General features: G+C 48.0%; 1 protein-coding gene across 8 annotated transcripts in view; it reads left to right on the forward strand.

Moving 5' to 3' along the window:
• Positions 1 to 1,969: 1,969 nt before the first annotated feature.
• Slc8a3 (solute carrier family 8 member A3) overlaps positions 1,970 to 12,003 on the forward strand; it is a 134,668-nt gene continuing 124,634 nt past the window's right edge. For 7 of the 8 annotated variants that reach the window (XM_076921811.1, XM_076921814.1, XM_076921813.1 and 4 more), the window contains exon 1: positions 1,970 to 6,878. The gene's annotated coding sequence lies outside the window, so the exon portion shown is untranslated. Of the gene's footprint in view, positions 6,879 to 7,807; positions 7,828 to 12,003 lie in introns of those variants that run through there. The other variant, XM_076921812.1, reaches the window with a different exon arrangement.

Here is a 12,003-nt window from a genome sequence, read left to right on the forward strand (position 1 = left end):
ATCAGTTTAGCATTAAATTTTGTTCAACCAGAAATAGAAGGAAAAATAGCATTCATTTGGCACCATAAAACTGAATACATGAGGACAAATGCAAATAAACATGTGTATGGCCTGTGTACCCTGGAGTTTAAGATATCATTCGGAGTGGAAGGCCAGAACAGATACACATCTCATGTTCCTGTGTTGGAAGACTCAGTAACATAGATATGTCAACGCCCTCCAAATTGACCTACAGATTTAAGTCAATTTTGACTAACCTCCCAGGAGATGTTCTTCTGAGGACTGACTAAATTCTAAAACATATGTGCAACCCAGGTATTCATGAAGAAGAACACAGCAAACACTACTCCTGTCATCGGCACTAATATTTTAAGATGAGTTTTAATACATAAAACAGAATAGTATGGTTATAAAAGCAGAAAATAAGGCAATAAAACAGTCCACAACAGACACATACACACGAAAACTTATATCAAAGGGACATGTCAGGTGAAATGGATTCTTTTCAATAATTTCAATGGAATCTTTTTAACTATATGAATATTTGTTCAGGGAAAAAAAGATAACATTTCACTCCTGCCTCACATCAAATACACAAACACAGCATGAAAGCTGTGCTGAGCGTCCTAGTCTACTTTACAAGCACCTTTGGTATAAAGGTTAGCTGAAGTGAAAACTTCTAGATCTTTGGGAAGTCAGTTATGTCAAATGATGTTTTTCTGGGGCACACATGTTGAAAGGACGTCTTGATAAAGCAAATAAGTGAAAGAATGTTTTCCTAAAGCAGACACTGGTGAAAGGATGTTTGGATACAGCAAACACGTGAAAGTCCTAGATGAAGGAGTATTAATATGACCCTACCAGACAATGAGAGAGGAGCGCAGGACTGAACTGCTGCCCAAGAAGATTGCGCTCGCCTTCGAAGAACTATTGCCGAACAGGTCCACTCCCCCCATATCCTAACAACTTTTCTCTTCTACTACCTATCTGCTGGGTGGTGAGCTAAAGGAGACCCTTATTAAAAGTAGGTTGTAAAAAATTTATGCCTATAGTTACTTTCTGGCTCAGTTGAGATCTAAATTGTATGAGTCCAAAACTCTAACCCAGAATAATCCCTTCACAGTCTCAGATATACAAACAGCAACCAGAAAGCACTGAAAATAAGAACGTCGTGATATACGTAATTTGGTGGTTTTGTTTTGTTTCCATTAATTTGTTTATTCACTTTACATCCTCATCATAGCCCTCCTCCCAGTCCTCCTCACATGGTCCTTCTCTCCGTCCTCCCTCCCCTTCACCTCTGAGAACCAGAAAGTCCTCCCTGAGTACCAACCTACCTGGCACCTCAAGTGTCACTGCAGGACTAAGCACATCCTCTCCCACTGAGGCCAGGCATGGTAGCCCAGTTAGGGAAACAGGATCCACAGGCAGGTAACAGTCCCCCTCTTCAGTTGTTGGGGGACTCAACTCACGTGAACACCAAACTGTACATCTGCTACATATGTGCAGGGGGACTAGGTCCACCCCATGTATGCTCTTTGGTTGGTGGTTCAGTCTCTGGGAGACCCCAAGGGTCCACGCTGGTCTTCTTATAGAGTATATGTCCCCTCCGGGTTCCTCAATCCTTCCCCCAACTCTTTATAAGACTTCCTGAGCTCCATCTAGATAAAATCTGTTAAAAAGCAAGAACTATTGCTCATCTAAAGATTTAACACGGAGAGTGAAAAGGGAAGTAGCAGACTGTGAGGGGGTATCTGCAATATGCAAACTGTGGCAAGAAGAGTCTCATCCAGGGGGCTGGGGGTGTGTCTCAGTGCTTTGGCCCTTCTGCCAAGAAAACCAAAAGTTGGACCTAGAATGTGCAAAGACTAGACACACTGCAGCAAGGGAAACACCGCCTCCCAGGAAATTAAACCACAGATTCATGGACACGCCGCAAAAAGTATACATAAGAGACAGTTCATGCGTGAGAATATTTCCACTTTAATAGCCACTAGGATAATGTAATTAAAACCGTAGAATAAAGTTAAGTATACACCTACCAGAAGAGCTAAAATTAAGTAGACTGTCATTGGCAAAAATGTGACAAAATACTGTGGGAGAGCTGGCATGTGAATCAGAATAGACAGGTGAAAACTGCCATTGTCAATGAATGATACATTTATGAACCAGGAGACCCAGTGGCCTTGTACTTGGTAGTTAAAAGAATGACACTAACCTGGAAACCAGATATGATATAGAGTGGTGTGAAACAGTATTAAGGGTTCAGTGAGGAGAAGAGAAATTTCTTTCACTGTTTCACTGCATGATGTCGTGTTGACAGGGAACAGTAATCACAATGTGCTGGGGATGGCCCCCAAACAGCTGAAGGGAAGAGTTAATGTTTCCACCACAAAGAAATAAGAGATGTTTGGGGGGTGATGGATATGATAATTAGCCTGAATTGATCTTTTCATAATATATCCACATATTGAGACAATATATTTTATACATAGCTATACACTGCCATTTGTCCACTAAATTTGACAGTAGTAAACACTGAAAACCTTGAAGTGTTCATTCCTTGGACATGGAGACTGTATGTGGCTGCTTGTATTGTGTTAATTTGGGTCCCTAAAATTGTTTGCATGAGAATCCGCACACGAGACACTGAGGGACCTTGCCTCCAGCTGGTTCTGACTGGTAAATAAAGCTGCTGAGAGCCAATGGCTAGGCAGGGCAAACTGAGGTGGGACCTTCAGGATTCTTGGGTGAGGGACCAAGGAAGAGAGGAAGGAGGAGATCTGCCATGCCAGGAGAGGTGGAGGAGAGGAGACACCATGCTTAAGAAGGTGTAGAACAGAGAACATACGATATGGAGAGCAGCCCCAAGAGGGCTTCCCAACTGAGTCCAGGGCAGCAGAGATGGAATAGAGATTTAGTAAGTAACAATTTGGGAATACTGGAGGGAGGTGGCTTAGCCATGTGGAGGTTAGGAAGCGGTCCAGCCATTGGGCTGTTTTAAGCATATCAAAATACAAAGGCTGTGTGTGTGTGTGTGTGTGTGTGTGTGTGTGTGTGTGTGTGTGTCTTTCCTTTAGGAACCCAGAAGATTGAGTGAGAGGAGTTTGAGCCAGAACAGCTGAGTTGAACCAGCCAGTCAGAGATCAGAAAGAACTAGGAAGGGGTGAGCTTATTCACCAGCAAGTCTCAGAGGCTGAAAACATTCTAGGCCGAGATAAGATTGTACAGAGGCTAGACGCTTCCAGGTGCACATGCGTGCACATGTAGTATGCAAGCGTGTATGCATAGAGATCAGAGGTAGATGATGTCAGGTGTCTTTCTCAATTTCTGTCTTATTTGAGGCAGGGTCTCTCATTGAACCTGAAGCTTGAGACTGGCCGATCATCTTCCTGTCTCTGCCTCCCCAGTGCTGGGATTACAAATATCTACTGACACATACAATTTACAGAGATGCTGTCACCCAAACTCACTCTTACGTAGCAAGCACTTCACAAACCGAGTCCTCTCTCCAGCGCCCTAAACCACCACATTCTAAATAAGGCAGTGGTGGTTAAGGCTTCAATATGAATTTTGAGGAGCACAATTCAGATTCATAGTGAGAGTCTGACTTTCCCCCTTTAAGCTCTAAGGCTGGGTTGCAGAACTTAACTTTTCTGTTGATCAGGAAGCTCCCAAGGCTGCTGTTGCTGACAATAGAGAGCAGTAAAGAGCGTGTGTGCTTACTATCCTGTGATACTCCCCCTTCGGTTCTAGCACGCCCAGGAGTAAATGATCAAATAGTGGGAGACAGGCTGTCATTAAATTTGATATTTTCCAGCCTTCCCCTCCCATTAGAGTTCATCTCTAATGACCTAAAGGCTCCCTACGAATCCTCCACCCATTATCACCTCTCACCTCTCAATAGCACCTTAGAAGCAAGCCTTTATTTTGCTGGGACACTGACTATCCAAAGTGCCACAGAACCAACAACCTGTGGTACCTGAAACAGGTGGTTTGACTGCATGTAAGTTATGACCCAATAAGGTTTATCTTAAAAGAAAATATACCACTAGAAACCCCATCCCTAAGAATGACAACTTAAAAATTTTTTATGTTTATTTATATTGACAGGGCATAGCTACACATTCTCTCTCTCTCTCTCTCTCTCTCTCTCTCTCTCTCTCTCTCTCTCTCTCTTCCCACTCTGTCTCCTTGCTTCCCTATCTCTCCCTTCCTCCTCACCTCCCCCTCCTACTTTTTTTTTCTCATTCTCAGACATCATGGAAACCTTTCTATGTCAATACACAGAATGCTGCATCAGAGTCTTGTACCTTTGAACTCAACAGCATCTGTGGTTGTCTGCACAAGCCAGTCAACATTTCAACTTGGAAGGTGGAGGATCCCCCACCCACCAATATTTTATATAGTATTGTGTCATTGCAGTGTGGAACTTTGTTGAAAAAAATTTCAGGCGATTTCAGGTTTTTACTGTTCTAAGTACCACTGCAAACAGCCTTACTCTGACCTCTTCACTCAGTCACTGCCACATCCCAGGGAAATTTCCGAGTCACAGCAAGCTCTTGCTTTTATAAAAGATTTGAGGTATCTCTAAGAGTTATCCATCCTAAAAGCTATCCCAGTTTGTACACCATCTGTCCATTTCTCTCTTCTTGACGGCAGTCCATTTAGATACCCTGCTCCTCCATGAAGACAAGCACAAGGCCAATCCTGCTGCCTGGTGGGTATGAAACCTTCACACCCTTTGAAGTCATTGAAATCCTACAATGCCAGAATCTGAGCCCTTAAAATCACCAAGATTCAAGGCCCACAAATTGTCTGAAAGCATTCCTAGCAGTCCACGAGGAGCCCAAATTCAGGGCAGGATCACCTCCTGACTTGCTAAAGGAACACTGCACTGAGTGCCCCCCAAAAAGAGTATATTTCCTTCCAAATTCAGATGCATTCTACCTTTTATACGCACAGTCTCTTTGGACCAAATCTTGTTAAAGAGGTGCTTCTCCCTGGTTGGTATCAGGGAGGTGGAGGTTGTACATGCTGTTTATGGTATCACACTTGCTGCTTGTCAGAAGGACTCCAGTTTCTCCCTTTTCCATCCTTGACTCTGCTGCATGTCACCTTAGAAAGTTAAATTCTTCTAGACAAAAGGTCAACAGAAAAGTGGAAGCAGTAATTTCGTGTATTTCATAGCCTTCTGTGAGGATGATATCAACGCAACCAAATTCACTGGCACCAACCCTGCTCAAGAGATATGCTGCTATCAGATTCCTCTTATACTTGGCTTCAGGCAGCAGAAGCTTCGAGAACAGTTTCTGCCCCATTTACACTGATGTCTATACAAAGGGCCAGTCTCCACTCTCATTTCACGGCTGTCTGATGACACCAATAAGCTGAGGACACGCCATCCCATCCTTAGGCATATCTGCCCACTCCTCCTGCCACCAGGACCACGGGTGACAAATATAGCAGAAATTACAGGCATCTGACTTAAGGCTGTGTGTGTACACTTCTACGGAGCCAAGCCCCAAACCCTAGTTCTGTTGCTGCATCAAAGGACCATCTCTGCTCCAGTCGCCAAGCCCAGAGTAAGCAGCAATTTGAAAGGCAGCCCCCTTTTATTTTTAGCCTTAAAAAAACCCACCAAAACCAACAGAGCAGTGCTCACCCAAACGTCTCTCACAAAGCTCTTGTTTGACTTGGGTTGGGAAAATGACAGGGTGAGTTCTGCACCAAGAAGGGAAGGGGGGTAGTAAATGGGAGAGAAAAAGAGCACCCCACCGTACACACACATTGCCAACCTCCATCCCCCTCTAGTCCTCCCTCCCCTAGGCCTGGGTGGACCTTGCCCGGGTAATCGTTTTCTGCTATATTTAAAAACCACAATGTGTTTGGAGGGGACTTAATTTCGGGATTGCGGGCGGTGGCGTCTTCCCCGAGGACAAGAGGAAAGCCTTTGCCTAGCTCTTGCCTGCTGCCGGGACTTCAGGACTACCAACTCCGGGGAATCCAGGTCAGGACGAATCGCCTTCTGTAGCTGCAGCCAGCTCCGATGCTCTGAGCTCTAGGCTCAACGGTTGGGTTAGTGGCTACCGGGTAGGGCTTGCATCCGCATTCGATCTCCCAGGACTCTCTGCACGTTAGGTTCCTGCTTGGTGTCCCAGGCCCGCCGAGAAGCCCTGTGGAAAACTCCCCTCCGTGCGCGAGGCTAAATATGCGCGGCTTGTCATTCGGTGTAGCTGTCTCCCAGCTGATAGGGTGACGTCGAGTTTGGAGGCTTGGAGATTGGCTTTTTGATTTGGCTCCTTGCGGAGGCTTAATGGGCAAAGCTCTAGGCTCGCCCAGAAACCAGCCCTAACGCTCGTCCCCTCTGCGCGCTGCGAGGCCGAGACGTCTCAGGTGGTGACAGCGGGCGAGGCTGAGCCGCGCGCTCCCAGCCCGGGGAAAGCCCGGGCGACGCAGTAGCCAGCCCCCGCCGGGGTCCCTCCGAGCCGCCAGGGCGCGCCGCTCTGCTCTCCGTCCGGCCCCTCCCTCAGGGATCCCCAGGCGACGGCGGCCGGGACTCCGGGCCTTGCCTGGGCCACTCAGGCAGTCCCTGCTCCTTGGCTGGGCGCCGAGGGTCTGTACAACGCTCCTTGCGTCCTGGCCCCTGCGATCGAGCTCCAGATGCGCTGCCTGGTAGCCCCCTGACAGCTGCTAATCCACGAGCTCCGGCCGGCAGCCGCGGCGGACTGTCATGCCTTGGACGCCGCTGCAGCCGGCCCGCAGCCCGCGGGGGCGATGAGCCGCTGCGGCCCGTGAGGAGCCGGGCGGCGCGGGCATCGTGTACCTTTCTAGCCCGCCTCACTTGCCCATCGAGCTCTGGAAGCTAAGGGGAATCGGTGAGTAATGGGATGAGCCCACAATCCCTAAGCCCCGGAGGGCGGCAGAGGCAGGGGACGCCCGCAGAGATCCGGAGCCTGATGTGCTCCGGAGAGGGTCCCTGGTGGAGAAGAATCATGATAAGTTATTTCTCAAGATCATTCGCATGCGGTGCCTTGCGGCGGGTTTAGTGCCAGAAAAAGTGGGGGAGGGTGCCCGGGAAAGTATATGTTGTATATGCGGTGTTGGGGGGGGAATCTGGGAGGGTGTCTAAGCTAGGGTGCTGGGGGTGCCGCGAGAGATGCCCGTGAGCCATAGTACAGGAAACCTGTGTACAGTCAGTCCTGCTTTGGGTTTGATGACTTAGTGGCGGGGTAGCTCAATGAGAAAACTGCATGGCCGTGTGTGTGTGTGTGTGTGTGTGTGTGTGTGTGTGTGTGTGTGTCTGTGTGTGCGTGTGTGTCTCGCGGGTGTGAGGGCGTGCGAGCTGCTGGGGCTGAGTGCCCACCGGGTTCTGGGGCTAGGAGGGGAGTTATTCCCTCAGCGCGCGCGCATGCGCGCGACACACACACACACACACACACACACACACACAGGAACTCACGCGAGCACAAGCACGCACGCGCGCACCCCAGTCTTGGGACTCCGTTGCTGCTGGCCGATAACCGCAGCCCCAGTGCACCCCCTTCCCTCCAGCTCCCGAGGGCTCTTGGGCCAAGGGGTGGTCTGAGAGATCCAGGGTTGCATGGAGAGCTGTGAAAGTGTGTAACTAAGCTCCCCTCCTTCCTTCAGCACACACACACACACACACACACACACACACACACACACACACACACACTCCCAGGCAGGAGCCCTCATTTAAAGGCCAGGCTGCTTCGGCAGGCCCTGGCTGACCTGCCCCGAGGACCTGAGCCACACTGGGGCAGAGGATGAAAACGATTTGCTAGAGGGGTTTCAGGGAAGAAGGTAGTTTTTCTTTTTCATTCGTTGTGTTTTATTTTTAACAGGGGGGGGGGGGAGGGGAAGGGAGACGTGGGGAGCAAATAGAACAAACGCCTTTAATGCAGTGCCGTAAATTTCCTCACTCACTGCTTGCCTGCTATTCTCTCCCTCTCTTTCTCTTTCTCTTTTGGCAATTAACAAGCATCTGAACGTTTTGGTGCTAAGGTTTCCCAGGCAGAAAGATTGAGATTGGGTGCAATTTATCAGAAATGTAGGCTGCAGCTGGGCACCAGGTGCCCAGCTCCTAGGTGGTCAAGAAACCCCCAAAGGGGGAGGGCTGTGGATACATAATGGGAACACATCCGGTCTTCTGGTGGGGTACCAAAAGGGAAGCCTGCAGGCCTCCAGCGACCTGGTGACTTGCGGCAGCTCCTGTGATTAATCTTCCACAGCTGTTGTGCTCCATCCACTTGAGCTGTGCTCTTGTTTACCTCGGGTTTTCAAATACAGCGGCTGTGCCATGCTCTTCCTGAAATGGGGGGGCGGAGATCAGTATGGGGCCAGTGATCTCCTGCTGGCCCATCTCCCCACTGCCGCTGGCAGCCTCTGGCTAGCTCATCTGACTGAGAGGAAGCTGCCCTTTCATTCAGGCCTTGCAGTGTTGCCAAAGAGGATGGTTAATGACCAGAGCTTTTGGTGACTGGCTGGGGGGACTGGTCACCCTGGGTCCACACTGCATCACACATGTTTCTTTAAGTGAATGAACTCTGTGTGTGTGTGGTGTGTGTGTGGTGTGTTTGTGTGTGTGTGTGTGTGTGTGTGTGTGTGTGTGTGTGTGTAAGGAGCCTGAGCAGAGCCTGCAGATCTGGGACTTGATTACAGAGGTTCTTTCTTTACTTGAAGACCAGAAGGCCATGGTGCAAGTCCCTCTACTTGGAATACTTACTGTTCTCCCCCCACCAGCTCCTAACACTCCTGACCCAAGAAAGCTTTCCGTTCCTTCTCTGACCAGGCTAGATCTCCTTATTTTGTACACCCATAATCTGAACCCACAACTTTGACGTGATCTAAGACGCAACTGAATTTTACTGATGTGACTGAGCTATGGGAGACAGGAGGGAGTGCAGCTCTGGACAATTGGCTCCAGGAAGAGGGAAAAGAAGGTTTGCTTTTATCCACACTGTATCCCCAGGGCCTATCCTGTGTCCTGCATAGAGCAGGCACTTGGTAATTATTTGGTTAAACTAATGGAATCAGAGGGATTTGTTACATCTTCTCCCTGGGTGTCTTCTCCTCCTGGTAGAAGGGAGAGAAGTACCAACTCTGTTTTGCTGCTGTTTGCTTTGTTCTGTTTGTAAAATCAAGCCAGGCCTGGCAGTCTGTAATCTCAGCAGGAGGATTATAAATTCAAAGCCTGTCTGGACAATCTAGTGAGTTCCCATCATTGACAACAACAACAACAAAATTGGTGTTTGTGGGAGGGGCAGAAAGACAAGGTTTTAGCTCAATGGTGAAGCACCTGATTAGGGTGTTTGTTTAATCTGTAGTACTATACAAATAAAATCCCTTTACACTAGGCCCCTCCATGTGCTGACAGCCAGATTCGCTTACCGAAGCCTTCTTCTATTCCTGTACAGAAGTTTGTAGTAGTTGTTGTAGTTGGTGTTGGTGTTGGCGTTGTTGTTGTTGTTGGTGGTGGTGGTGTGTGATCTCTGGTCACAGTGATAGGTATTGTCCATAGGCAATGGTGTGGCATTGTTTCCCACCCTGCGTGGTACATCCATTGCCCACAGTCAGGATTTGGAAGATGTTACCATCTTGGTTTCTCTTCACATTACTAAGTTTGAAAAGTAGAGAAGGGAGATTTCCCCTCACTCAAGCCCAGCGGTTTTGCCTAGCGGGTAAAATATTTTCTCCAGAAGAGAAAGGCTTCATTTGTTCTCTCAGGGAGACATTTATTAAACAAGCAAGCGACCAGCAAGCACCAACTCTGCCAGGCAAGAGCTAGGTAGAGAGGCAAGCAAAATAACATGGTTCCTTTCCTCCTAGGCAAACATTCTAGCACAACCAAGCAGTGAATAGGCAATTACTGGATAAAGTGATTTCTGCTCCATGAGGGGCAATGGCAGGGCAGTGGAAGTAAATAGAAATAATCTCTCCTCGGAGTCTTGAGGCTCAGGGAACAGCTAAGCCAGAAAGGAAGGTTGGGTTCAGCTTACCTTTGCTGAAAGCAGGGAGAAGAAAGAGAGGTAGGGTAAGCTGTGAAGGGCTTACACTCCATGCTAAGGAATTGCATGGCATGTTTCCAGTGAGGCATGCAGAAGTCAAGGATCAAATTATTGTTTTATACAATACCCAGAGATTGGCTGAAGCTGGAATGTAGAGTCAATGGGAAGTTTCTGTAGCTCTCCAAGTGGGCTGATGGAGAAGGGGGTTCCTCTATCTGTTTTCATGTGCAAACTTGAATATTCGTGTACTGTTGGTTATGAGCCTAGCCCCTAGTTTCTCTCTCCAGGCCTACAGTGTTCTGTCAAGGAAGACGATCCACTAATTTTCTTGAGCGAGGTTGGTTTACGTTTGACTGTTCATACGTTCATGTGTCTTGAATAGACATTCTAAACCCAGCCTTGGCCAGAGAAGCCTCAGAAGGAAGAAATGGCTATAGATGTGCAATACACACTTCCTGAGCACAGAACAAGACAAACCCAGGACTATGGGAAATGGAGATGTCTTTGAGGATATAAAAGGCCTCCCAAGAGGAGCCTGGGAGAACGAGAAGGACTCACATTTATATTAAATCTGTAGAGACTGTGGAGCAAGACTTCTAGATTTAAAAATTCGCATGTGTACAAGGATAGATTTCTTTAAAGAACTCTATGAGGAGTGGATAAATCTAATTGCAGGATCCTGGAGTTTTGGCTAGTGTTCACAGAGTCACACCTACTAAGAAAACGACTTCATTTCCCCCTAGACATAGTATGGAACCGGCCAAGGAGATACTTGACCCTTGGATTGACAAGTAAGGTGGCCCTGGGTGCACAAAAGTGCCAGGTCATATAAGGACTGGGTCTGGAAGTATGACTAGAAGCTAATCCTACCCTGACTACCAGGTGGCACTTTCTAAATCCCTTGAGAGAAGAGAGCCTCAGTGTCCTGAAAAGGAGAAGACTGTGATGCAGTCAACATTTCTCCTCTGTGTTGAATCTGTTCACTCAGCTCCTCTTTCTACCCTGTCACTCTCAGGACCACGAACCCCTGCCCCCCATCTCTTTTCCTCATAGCAGACACTCTCTCCCTAAACTGGACTCCTTCTCTTATCTGGAATATCTTGCTTCTTTAACACAGAATCCTCCCACTCCACAAATCCTACTCGTCCCAGAGTGCCAACTGTCCCCTTTCTCCTTCCCACCAACCTCTTATCTTACCTTTATTAAATGATTGAAACTGCAACATGGTCATTAGTCTGTTTCCTTGTCTCTCAGTTGCTCATCACTTCCCACCTTTCTCCACCTTCAGCTCTAGGACCTCTTACCCTCCAAATTATAGTGAACGTTTGCTCTCTCACACCATACTCACCTCCAACAGATAGCATTGACTGTTAGCTCCCTAGAACCGTCCTTGCTTGACTTCCGGTGGGCGGGGCTCTCCTATGGTCTCTCATCCACTTCTGTTCAAAGACTCTGTCCCTTCCCCAGTTTTCCTTTTCTCCATCATTTCTGGGCAGTCTGCCCTGGTGGCCAGGATGTTCCTAGAGCATGTGCTTTTACCTCCTTGTGCCTATGCCTTATTACCAGCTTCTTGTGCGTAGCCTACAACAGGAAGTCCATCAGTTTTAGGAATTGAATATACTCAGTGAACCTTAACTGATCTTCCTCAGTGTACAGTCCCTAGTTGCCTTCTATTGTAATACTTTAGGGCTTTCTCAAAACGACTGGCAGTGCTCTAGGTCCCCAAGTGCTCCAACCATCCTATTTGAACCTCAACTCTTCTTCCCCCCTGGGGTGGGGAACACATTAAAAACTATGTGAACTATTAAGAATCTGGTACAAACACAGTGCCTCAGGGCCTTTCGTAACCCACCCCCCCACACACACTACCTGCATCATCATACTCCCTTGATACTCAGGCATGAAGAACCACCTTGTGCCTGTGCCTTTTTGCTCCTCAGAAGGAACTAAGTGGTGGTGGGGGGGGGCGGTT

Source organism: Arvicanthis niloticus, chromosome 23 (genome assembly GCF_011762505.2).
Source record: "Arvicanthis niloticus isolate mArvNil1 chromosome 23, mArvNil1.pat.X, whole genome shotgun sequence".
Lineage (NCBI taxonomy): Eukaryota > Metazoa > Chordata > Mammalia > Rodentia > Muridae > Arvicanthis > Arvicanthis niloticus.